Here is a 12347-nt window from a genome sequence, read left to right on the forward strand (position 1 = left end):
ACATCTTGGCCCAGGAAACGACAATGTCAGCAGCACAGCGGCATCTTTGATAATGAAGGACAATGATATAAAGAGGGATTGAGGCTGGAAAGCAGAGCAAATTGTCCTCGAGATCTCCCAGCATGCTCTGGGCCTCCCTGTTGAGTTCACGTCCACGTCCATTTCCTCATTCTAAAGGTTTTCAGTCTTGTCGGCCTTTGTTCTCCGTCCTGTTTGGAGGACAATTTCCCATATGCCAGATGTCTCACTATGTCTTGGGTAATTATAACTATTTAAGGAATTTCAAGAGAATGCCAGCTCATTAGGGACTTAGAGTACTTGACATTCTCTCTGATAAAAACCAGTTTGTTGAAGGGTTTAAAATTCACGCAACATGTGGTATAAAACAGGATCCAATTTGAAGGAATTGAAATTTGGGTAATCAAGATCTGAATAACTGAGATATGACCAAAGAAAATAATATTTCCTATTAGATTAAACTTTCCTACAATATGATCATATTCTATATGCTATATTTTTCAAGATGTTAAAATAATAACAGGATTCATAGACCTATAAGGCAGGAGGGTAAAAACTTTGTTGAAGAGGAATATTAGAGAAGGGAATATTCTAATTAGCAAAATGTGATGTTTACACACGAATTAACAGGAAAAATCTTTTTTGTTCCTCTCCATGTCACTGCTTAGTGAGAAAGACTTGGTGAATGGATTGTAAACGACTTTTCTTGTTGAAGACGCTGAGTGTGACTCGAGGTCATCGTTTCAACCTCAGGGACAACTGCCCCTGACTACATCGTGGATGCAGATGATGTGGATGCAGATGTCGTGGACGCAGACGTCTGTGGACGTAGACGTCGCGGATGCAGATGTCTGTGCCACCCGCCTCGGGGACTATTGGGAAACACAGGAGACAAGGCTGAAGGTATACCGCCTCCAGGAAAGCAGTTAACGATATCAATTTTTTTACTTGTTTGCTCTTTAATTTTAAAAAGGAATGCGTCATACTTGGTGATAATATTGTACATGAAAGTGTTAACTGCAGCCGGATGGAAGAAAACCAAAAGAGCAAACTTGAACTGGAATAAAAAAAATCTGTACCTCTGTCCTTAGCAAGAATATTCCCACACCATTCCCCAAAGCTATCATCTATCCATTACTTAAAATTCTACAGAAAAAATTTGACCACTGTCTATGAAAAGGTAGAGAATTATTATTAAAACATGTAACTGGTGATATTGAAAACAATCAAGGAGTAAGTAGTTGTGACAACTGTGGGCGCTCGGGCTGGCCTGCCTGCCTTCAAACCCGGCTCCTCCGCTTCCTAGTCTGATGTGGGCAAAGTTTCTGAAATTCTCTAAGTGTTTATTTCCCCGCCTGTAGTCAATGTATAGCCTCCACTTGATAATTTAGTGACATCCCTTAACACAATGCTCTTGGTACATGTTCACTGCCATCATTATTGTTTACACCTTGCATCTCGATGTGTGGCACATTTGTGAGGTTCCTTCACAATGGTGATGTAGGACCTGATGGACAATAGAGTTATTAGATGGATTCCTGGTTGGTTGAACAGTAAATACACTCCAAAGGGGACCTGGATTTGAACCCTTCTGGAGAAAAGTGGTATATGGCCAGATTTTGCATTAGTCCATGTTCCACCTTGGTGTTTTTGTGAATTGACCAGATGAAGATACAGAAGGCATGCCCTTGACGGAAGGAAATTCCTCCTCCAAGCTGGAAGGTCACATTCTTCAATGGGGAGCACATTTAAGGAGAAGTGTGGGATGCTTGCTTTGCAGTCCTCAAATGCTGATCCAACCCTGGCAATCAATGAGAAAAGATACGGCAGCCAGATCAGCCTCAAATTTTAAAATAAAATATGTTCAACCAAACTGCAGATGACACACACCAAGTTAGGGGAGACAGCAATAAAACCCACGGTGAGTCCAGATTCCGCTCCAGCTCAAAATCTGAGACGGGCGCCCGAGGACTTGCCTGCAACTCAACCAGAAGGGATGTGAAAATCCTGCTCTCGGGCTTGATAAGTCAATTCCACCCACTGGGGTCAAGAAACCTAGTTTTACCACAAACAAAATCTGAGGTTCTTAGCTGAACGACAAATTCAAGGAACCTACGTATTGTAAAACACATTGCATAATGGAAGGTTGCTTAAAATACATACGATCAGCTTCCATAAGTAAAAGTTCAGATAAACCCAAGAAATAAAGCCACTACTCCTTTCCCTAGATTGACATCCACGCTCAGATCTGAACGCCTTATTTTAAAGGAGCCGATGAGCAGCCGGATGGGTCCAGGGCGGAACAATGAGAGGAGAGCAGTGAAACCCTGCGTTCACCCGGTCACTTGACGACAAGTGTTTATTATGCCCAAGGACGTGTGGAGTCTGTGCTGGCGTATCACACAGATTTCCTCGGTTTATTTTCAGAACAATCTTATGAGATGGGATTTTTGTGTCTGTTCTACAAGTGAGAAAATACGGGCTTATTATCACTCAAAATGCTAACAAATGTGTGTCCAAGCTCTTGCAGCTAGAACGTGGCCCAGCCCCAAGTCTGACTCCAAAATCCAGTTACTTCCATTGTGCAGAGTATTCCCAGCCAACGAGGATGGCGGCAGGAAACTGGGAAGAGGACACGGGGGAACCGAGAGTCACACGGACTTTCTCCAAAATTCCCAGGCGCCTTCTGTGTAGCTCCAAGAGAAAGAACCAGAAGAACTATGAAGCAGAAATAAAAGAAGACAAATTTGGGAGCAATATGAGCAAACACAGCGACTCGTCCCCAAGCAGGCAGTGCCCGTCACGGGAGGGGCGGGAGCAGAAGTGGCCACTCGCCCAAGTTGTCATAGATGTGACCCTGTCTTACATGCAACTCTAGGCTGTATGACTTCCCAGATCCCCTCCCACTCTCCTGGTTTGTCCCAGATGTCACAGACTACGAGGGACAGTGTCTCTTTCACCTTCGCATGGCCAGCACACGGCCTAGAACCTAAGAGGTGTGCCATCGAGCCTTTGCAATGAGTGAATGAGTTGGATGATTGGAAATGTGACTTTTTTATCCATGGGGACTGTTCACGTACTGGGAAAGGAAGCAATTTTTTGTACAATATTATTTTACAGATTTTTAAAAAAGCAATAGTCATAACAGCATTTTCTTTTAAAAGCTATGTTTTTCCATTTAACCACGTTCTTTTGCCTGAAATTCTATTAGAAAATGCCCCTTTGAGTCAACCTTCCTCGCATTGTGTTACAATACACGTTGGTACCACTGTAAGTTTTCCCTCTCGATGAGTTCTTGGAAAGAACCAACGAGACTTTCACAGGGACGGTCCCCAAGACGGACGGATCAGCCGGCGCCCCCGCAGGAGGAAGACCCAGCATTCTGAGGCACAGAGAAGTGGACGAGGCCCTCTTCATGTGTTTAGTTTGGGGTCCTGAAAAGACAAGAAAGAAATGATGCCCAGATGGGGGCGAGGAGCTGGGCCTGAGGCAAATTCCTCCCCCTGACAATTCTGCTTTCTCTCCAGCCGTCTCTCCTTGCCTGGCCCCACATCCTGGACACACAGAGCCTTCCACAGTCCTCCCCAGTCCTTCATTTCTTTGTCGCCTGCGTATTTCTGACTCCTCCAAGAGAAGAAGGAATGCTTCATAGAGGGCCACTGAGGAAGGCGGAGAGGGCCGATTTGGGGTGAGGGGGTCAGGGGGAGCAGGGGAGGGCTGCTTCCACTTTGCACGAACATCTGGCCCTGACTTTTCTCAAGAGACCAGCGGCCTGGGGTTCAGCAGTTCAGGTCCCGGGTGCGGACATGGCACCGCTTGGCAAAAGCCATGCTGTGGTAGGCGTCCCACGTATAAAATAGAGGAAGATGGGCACGGATGTTAGCTCAGGGGCAGTCTTCCTCAGCAAAAAGAGGAGGATTGGCAACAGTTAGCTCAGGGCTAATCTTCCTCAAGAAATAAATAAATAAAAATAAAGAGACCCTGGGGGAGGTGGCACAGCCCCTCCCATCATAGAACACATTGTCATGGGACGTATTCCATAACCATCAGAGGAAAGAGTCCTAAGATCCGAAAATGGAGAGCTTGGACAGTAAGTGGCTGCTCATTCCCCAGACCTGGATTTCAACGGTAGATGCGTCCAGTACTTACAACGAGCAGAGGTGACACTGCTAAGATTGCTAGGACAGAAGGAAAACTCGGGCATCGCAGGAAGGCTGCAGAGAGACCATCAGCATCTGAGCATCAAGACGAGTGGATGGCATTTCCTGAAAACAAAGGGTGAGTGGCACAGGTGGAGTGCCTGCATACAGCAAAACTCGTCTAGCTTTCACACACGCATTGAGAGCCTGCTGCTTCCTAGGTCTGCTCTCCTGTAGGCGGTAAGAGAGGCCCCGCCCTCCCGCACCCAGGGGAGACGGCGGTGGACGTGCTTTCCCCGAGCGTGATAAATGCTGTGACAGAGATGCTGTGGGATCACTGAGAAGAGACAGCCTGAAGCTGGGGTGGTGCGGGAAGACGGGAGAAAGGATAATGCTCCACCATGGGAGATAACGTCTCAGGTGGAAACAGATCACTCTAACAGCAGCTACTGGTGTTGAGGGCTTCCTAAGTGTGAGTCCAGAGAGACTAACCCACCTCCCTAAAGTCTCACATCTAAGAAGTGGAGACTTGACCTGGAAAACCAGGCCAAAGTCGAGCCTCCTGCCCCCGTGCTGCCCCCAGCCAGGCGCAGACAGGGCGGGATGGAGCCCCCTCGCCACTCCCACCCACGGGGTCTTGCTTGTTCTCAGGGTGCTGGGTGCACTTCAGACGGGAGGGAAGTCGAGCTGCTTGGAGGTGGAAATGTGGTGTCTGGGAAGGGATGACGGTTAATGCGGCCCTGTCTGAAGGATGCGGAGAAGACCAACACAGACTCTCCGAGATCCCAGCATCATTGGCCGAGGGGATAAAGGAGCTGGGCTCAGCAGGATCCCGACTGAAGAAACGACCCTGGAGGGAGTACCAGGTGTGGGACTCAGGTTTGGTTCAGGCCACAGCAACACCCAGGGAAGTCCCATTGGGAGTGGGTACCACAATAACACCCAAACCACAGGAAACACTGGGGAGGTGATGCTGAGGGACCAGCGACTTTTCTATAAAGAGCTCAGGAAAAGAACAAGCCCGATAGCTCGCGGTAGAGAAGTACTGCGGCCCCCCATACCTGGACGGGCTTCAAGCAGCAGGACCGCATATCAGGGGTGGGGACGGGGCAAGCTGGGGGCCCGCAGGGCAATGACCCACAGAGCTGGAGCTTCTTGTACGTGTCTGCTGCCTAGACGAGGGTTTGGGGAACTCTGGGGCTGAGCCTGCAGGAGAAGAAATTCGTGACTCCAGCCAGAGGGGACGGTGACAGTAGGACTCACTGAGGCATCCATGCTCCCACAAAATTAATGACTCAGTCCCAGGACAAAAAAGAGGGACCTAGGAGAAACCTGATGAGTATTTATTAATTTAATGTAATTTGAAAAGGCACATTTGTGCGGCCCTTTCTACAACAACCCTGATAAATAGGTGAAGAATTTTGCTCTACAAGATGTCCCCTCTCTGTTTCTTTACATAACTTTCCAAGCATCACTGAGCATCTGCTGTAGCCTGTTAATTACCCATCAAAGGAATCGGGCGAGAGCTTTTTAATGTGCTGGTAGCTGATGTTTGAAAATCAATCAGAAATTAGGGTAGGATTTCCTTCTCTGAGATGGTGGCATAAGTCGATAAAGAAATGGGTTTAGAGTTGGAAGACTCCATTTTCAGGCAACTTTTATGAGGGCAACATTTCCAGGAAGTCAAAACTTGAGTCATAAAATGGCATCTAAAACTAGAAAATTCCCAGCTGAGGCCTCCAGTTCCAACGGACTCTCCACGCATCTTCTCAGACAGGCACAGTTGGCAAGGTCGTTTGGAGAGGCAGCAAATGACCACAGAAGGAGCAGGAAAGCACCAAGTAACCTCTGCTACAGCGGAAAATCTCTCCAGGCTACAGAGTGCTTTAACCCCCCCGTCCCACCCCAGGGGCCAGAGTCACCAGAGCCCTCCCCGCCGACGGAAGGAGTTCCCACAGGAAACCCTCCAACAGCTCTGGATGCCCTGGGCCGGGCCCCGAGTGTGGTGTGGACCCCGTGCTTTGCCTGCTGAGCCCCAGGGCGGCGGGTTTGCCGTGTGGGTCTTAGGTGGGACACTCCTGCCTCGGCTGCCATCCGACCCTGGCCGCCTCCCATCAGTGTCCTCAGGGCAAAGCATGAGCAAAGAAGGGGGTCCCTGTGGGTGCTCTTCCTCTCCCGCCCACCTAGCCCCCTGCCTCCATCCTTACTTCCCACACTGAATTAGGGTCGGCTCTGGATCAGGCCATCAACCAGGCCAGCGACCCACTCGTGGTCAGAGTCCCTATCACAGCGGGCACTATGCTCGACAGAGATGAAATCAGGGACTCCATGTGGAATTTTATTTTATCTCATTTTTAATAAGAATTGTACATACTTAAGGTGTACAATATGATGATCTGATATAATATACATAGTGCAAGGATCACATTTCATCTCCTCACATAGTTGCCTTGTGTGCGTCATCTACTCTCTCAGCAAATCTCCCGTATTCAGTGCCGCTCCTTAAGTACAGTCCTCGTGCTGTGCACTGGGTCTCTGGCCTTACTCATCCCCCGTAACCACCGCTCTGTGCCCTTTGGCCAGCATCTCTCTGCTTCCCCCAACCCCACCTTGGGAACCGCCACTCTGTTCTCCGCTTCTGTGTATTTGACTTTGTAGATTCCACATGTAACAGAGATCATGGAGTTTTTTCTTTCTGTGTCTGGCTTGTTTTATGTAGTATAACGTCCTGCAGCTTCATGCATGTGGCCACAAATGGCTGGATCCCTTTTTAAAGACTGAATAATATTTCACACACTCTGTCATTTTTAATTTCTAGCCTTTTAGTGTGGCAAACCCTGTTTTACTTTCAATTAAACACTGGTAATTTGGAGTATCTGGCAGTAGTTAGGAAATAATTCTGTAAATGAGTTTTGAATTCACTATATATGGCTCATTCCTCATCTGTAATGTGCCCCCAAAAGCACCTTCATTTCCCAGATACTGTGATGCAGAATAAAGTTTTCATCATTAGGTGCAGACAGATAGATAGACAGACAGATGTATATATATCTCACAATTTATCTGTTCATCTGTTGACAGGCACTTACGTTGCTTCCATGTCTTGGCTGTTGTGACAGTGCTGCAATGATCATGGGGGTACAGAGATCTCTTCAAGGTACTGACTTCGCTTCCTTTGGGTATATACCCAGAGGAAAAATTTCTGGATCACATGGTAGTTCTGCGTTGAGGTTTTTGAGGAACCTCCATGCTGTTTTCTGTAGTAGCTGCACCCATTTACATTCCCTCCAACAGCGCACGAGGGCTCCCTTTTCTCCACGCTCTCGCCAACACTTGTTGTCTCTTGTCTGTTTGATAAAAGCCATCCCAACAGGTGTGAGGTGATGTCTCATTGTGGTCTGGATTTCCATTTCCCTCATGTTTATGTCCAAGAAGGTAATTATGAATGCAAAGCAGCCTTATCCTAGCGAATATCCAGACCACGGATGCTGAGAGTCGAGAAGAAAAGAGTGGGGACTGAGGACACTGGGGGAGAAGTCCAAGGGCTGGGGAGGAGTGACGCCTCAAAGGATGGGCAGAATGGCAGCATCACAGAGGCGGGCTGAGGCCAAGCATCATGAAGAGAGGGAAGGAAACCAAAGCACAGACGCAGAAAAGCAACGGCATCTCGAGCACTAGTCACAGGGGTCTGCTGGGCTCTTGGGTCCTCCTCTGACTGTGTCCTGTGCATTTTCAGAGATGGTAGCTATGCTAGTCTCAAAACTTGAGAATTACTCACTAGAGCAAAGTTTCATGTCCTGGAAGTCCAGCTGCCACATCGTGGGACAAGTGCTGTTGAACAGAGAAACGACCCAGGATGAGTGGCGGCCAGAGGAAGAAGAGTCTCTGACAGTCCATGAAGTGGTCAGATGGCACCAAAGAGCTGAGAGTCGATGCCCCACCTGCACACACGTTCTGAACCATAATCACTGCAAGCCAGTCTAGCGTGCCTTGAGCCTCGGGGAACACGGGGTCCGAGGGCCACTGGGTCAGGTAATCACACGGTCGCTTCATTGCTTGACTGGGTTGGTTGTATTTCTTAGAGAGATTTCTGCAAGAGAAGCGTCATAACCAGCTGCAGAGACGTCAAAAGCCCTCAGAAAAAGGATCCGTCACGGGAATTATTGTCAGGCCACCATTTTTATTGCCTGGTAAGAAGCACAAACACTGCTGAGAACGTAAGAGCTTCTGGGAGCTTCCCACGTCATCCTAGGGGCCACGGCCCACGGCCCACGAAGGCTTGGGAGCAGTTCTGCCTCCTGAGCGCAAGGCGGAAAATGTTGGACTTCAGGTCCAGTTTGGGATTCTATGCGTCATTCTGCACCATTAGCCCTAAACTTTAACATTGGTTTTTCTAAACAGACAGACAGAAGCACACACAGAAGTCCAGCTGTTGTTGTCATTGCTGATGTTGTCCTTGTCGTTTTGGTTTATTTGTATTTCTCTTAGCTCAAAGGCAGATGTCGATTTTGGTGGAAAAATAAAGTTTGACCACATGTAGGAAGCACAAGCCATTATTCCAATTATATTATTTTAATGAGAAATTCTATTTTTGTTAATTAAAATATGTGGAAATCTAGAAAGGACATTTCTAAATATCACCATGGCTAATTTCCGATCAATAGCAGGCCTTTTGGCAAGAACTTGTTGTTAGCTATTAAGGAAATGAGGTCGGGGTAAGAGGTGGCATTTCAAGGTACTCTGTACTGGCGACAAAGTGATGAAGAAAAGGCCCAGTCCTCAGGCACAAATTCCTGAACCGAATTTCAGTATCTCCCGGATTTCTTCCTTCCACCAGGAGCAGGGTCCTCCTCCAGCGACTACTGATCTTGAGAAAATCCTGCCACAGGCCCCCTCAAGTGTTAGACCCTCTGCTGCAGGGGCCCTCCGGCCCCAGTCTCCAACTCTCTCCTCCATTTTCAGACCCTCCTTCCGACCCTCGGACCCAGATGTGCTTCCTGATCCTTCTCTGCTACCTGGCCTTCTTGGTGACAGATCTGGCCTCCTTCAGACAGCGCTGACCTCTCCTGGCCGTTGCTCCTTGCCTGAGGCCAGCCTCCGGGAGATGCACCACCTTCAGTGGGAACCACTGCCCCACACCCAACACAAAGGCCAGTTGCCCTGATTGGCACCTAAACTAGCCAGACGTGCCTCAGCTGTTCGCAAACAACTTCTGTTTGTGGATGTCTTTTGCATTCATAGTTTTTCTCCCTTTCTTTGAACCAGCTCGGGCATTATTAAGAGGTTTTTAAATAATATGCTAGTATAGTAGGGAAAAAGCAACAAGCAAAACTGTTCCCAGTGGCAGTCCCAAAATATTGTTCCACTGACCTACCTCTCCTGCTCCAGTTTGCCACCCCAAAAGAGAGCTCATAAAAGGAAAGTAGAACCCAGATCCCTTTGTATCAGACATCAAACAGGCACTGTCATTTTTTTCTCGAATTTGCATGACTATATTATTAATTAATTAAGCACTCCACAAATATTTTAATTAAGTGCCTTCTCTGTTGCCAGGTATTATTCTATGCATCTCATCCCAGAAGCCAGGAAGGGACTGGGAAAATCCCTTACCAGGGTAATCGTTGCTAATAGCGAGTCATTCCCGGGAATGTGTGAGCTCCTTGGGGAGGCGCATTAATACCTTCTGTTGCGTTACTATTTAAGGAACCCCATCAGGAAGGATCTGGTTTCAAGTCTGCGGTCCTCAGTGACGGGGAGGAGAGGAAGCAGCCGGCAGCAGAGAAGGGCTGGTGAGGAAGATCAACCTGCAGTCTCTCCCCGAGGCCGCTTTGTTGTCACCGGCTGCGTGGGATCCCAGGTTCTCCAGGAATCCGTCTCGTGCAGTCTGAGAAGCAGCCTCCCATTGCCCACACCTGGGGCAGGACGCTCGAGGACACAGGGCCAGGCCAGGGCTTCTCCCAAGGGCGCTTCCGAAGACCCCAGGGAATCTGCTCTGAGCTCGAAGCCAGGCAGCAGGCTTCCCACCGCGCCACCCGCTCCCCGTGCGCTGCTGGGCAGCCATTTAGCCCTCCCTTCCCCTCCGTTTCCTTGCTGAAAAATTAGGGTAAAAATGCCTGTCCTGGGATTGTCGTGAGACGCGAGTTAGATGATAGCAGTGAAAGTGCTTTTGTGAACCTAGAAGCACCACCCGGGTGGAAGGCGCCAGAACCACTGTCAAGCCATTCTGGGCGCTGGAGGCTGCAATGATGTTGGGAAGCGGCCCCAGCCTGGAGCCACAGATCGTAATTTCCCAGTGGGACCAGGGAGTGGGATAAGGGAGAAGACGCAGAATTCCAGAAATGCCCCCAGGAAGCTGGTGCGGTTCAGGAAAGGCCGTGGGTGGCAGGATTCAAGACTTGGACGTAGCTGAGCTGAGAGATTTCAAGCCTGCCTGGCCACGGAGATAGGGTGGGGCCCAGGTTTGGGATCACGTGTGTTGGAATCATTGTTGGACAAGAATATCAATTTCTTCATTAACAGAAAAACTACTGAATGCATGATAGATTGTGAAGATTAAATGGGATTATCAACATACCTGAGCATAGTGTACCCAGTAGGTACTTGGTAACTGGTGGCTTTTTCCCCTCACACCACTCCCTGGGGGCCGTGTGCAGACATGAAATTAGGTATTTTATAATTTCGTTCTCCAAAGAACGAGGGTCTGCTGACCACTGGCAGGACATTTCCCACAGAACTGCACGATTACACACTTGAACGGCTGCTTTCGTGCAAATTCAGTGTAGACCAATGAAATACACCACACTCAGGCCACTTCTCCAAACTTGTCACCGGCCACCTCAGGCTCCTGTAGCAGCAGCAAAGTCACTCACAAACATGGTTCCCAGGGTCACCAGCTCCGAGTCAGTACTGGCATCTTTTCTGCTGTGTTCTCAGATGTGGAATTTACGAGCAGCTGAGCCAGAAGCAGCCGTGCACAGTACCGTCCAGGCCGACTCGCCTTCTGATGCAGGAGGAAACTGGGGCGCCGTCTGAGAAGACCAGACCCCCCCGTGGCTCCTCCCTGGGCACATCAACGCGCATGTCAGGACGTCAGGTTCCTTCCTGGAAGAAGATTGATGGAGACGGATGACAGCTTCATGTCTGCTTCACGTCTGACACCCACCTTGTCTTTCCAACCCTCTTCCTATGACGTGTCGGCAGCGTCTGCACATGAGGCCTCCTCAACCCCACACGTGAACGTCTCTTCCCAGCAGGGTCTGCTTCCTCTCATGGTCCCCCTTCCCACTCCACCTGACTGTCCACACCCCAGGCCGGCTCCAGGCCCATCCCTGGACTTGGGGTTGCTGCTCTGGGTGGATGTCTTTCACCTTCTTAGTGTGAGGACCACACTGATTCTCACCTCTCCCTCCCAGCTTCTCGAGGAGTCCTGGGCGCACAGGTGATGCTCATTACACAAACGCTTGACTAAATAGAGTTCATCCCCTGTCTACACTGGCATTTGTCTCTCAACTTTCCACACCAGTTTCAATCCAGGCTTGCACCCTGAAAGTGACGACAGCATGCAATGATAGTGACATTGGGGACATTAGCTGAGTGTCACCACCCTGCCAGCCCTGGGCTAGCAGTTTTATACACTAACCAATTAAGGCTTCACAACTAACTCCGTGAGGTGGGTATTTTTTGCAAATCGCAGATGAGAAAACTGAAGCACAGAGAGACTAAGAAACGTGCCTACGGCCCCGCAGCTGATGGTGGCAGAGCCGGGACTAACACAGCCCCGACGCCAGCGCCTGGTCCACGGATGCATCTCCTGTCAGGTATCTAACCAACAGCAAAGGAGGCCAAACTCAGCCTGCACTTCTGCTGACTCTGGGGAGCGCGGCTGGTGGCAGAGCAGGTGGGGAACATGTTTATTGGGAACAGGAGGCACTGGGAGGAGAGGAGGCGGTGGGTCTGGCTCTTCCCCCTCAACAGCCGAGTGGAAGACATTTGATCTCTCTGGGCTTCAGCGCCTCGTCTGTGAAACGAGAAGTGCGGACAAGAGTAACCGCCGAGGACTAGGTGGTGTCCTGCATCTCCTGAAACCGCAGGTGTGGACAACCGAGTACCCCTCCGCGCTCTCCGCTAAGGACCTGACATCCGTTGGGCTGAGCAAAGAAACTGAGGTTGGAATGACAAATATAGTATTTG

General features: G+C 49.3%; 1 protein-coding gene across 2 annotated transcripts in view; it reads right to left on the reverse strand.

The window, feature by feature from the left end:
- Window positions 1–957: 957 nt before the first annotated feature.
- Window positions 958–12347, reverse strand: part of LOC111773296 (uncharacterized) — a 123744-nt gene continuing 112354 nt past the window's right edge. Inside the window, exons 10-11 of one of the 2 annotated variants that reach the window (XR_011438300.1) lie at window positions 4168–4283; window positions 958–3452 (exon numbers count right to left, since the gene is read on the reverse strand). The gene's annotated coding sequence lies outside the window, so the exon portion shown is untranslated. The remainder of the gene's footprint in view (window positions 3453–4167; window positions 4284–12347) is intronic. The other variant, XR_011438301.1, reaches the window with a different exon arrangement.

This window comes from Equus caballus, chromosome 4 (genome assembly GCF_041296265.1).
Source record: "Equus caballus isolate H_3958 breed thoroughbred chromosome 4, TB-T2T, whole genome shotgun sequence".
Taxonomy (NCBI): domain Eukaryota; kingdom Metazoa; phylum Chordata; class Mammalia; order Perissodactyla; family Equidae; genus Equus; species Equus caballus.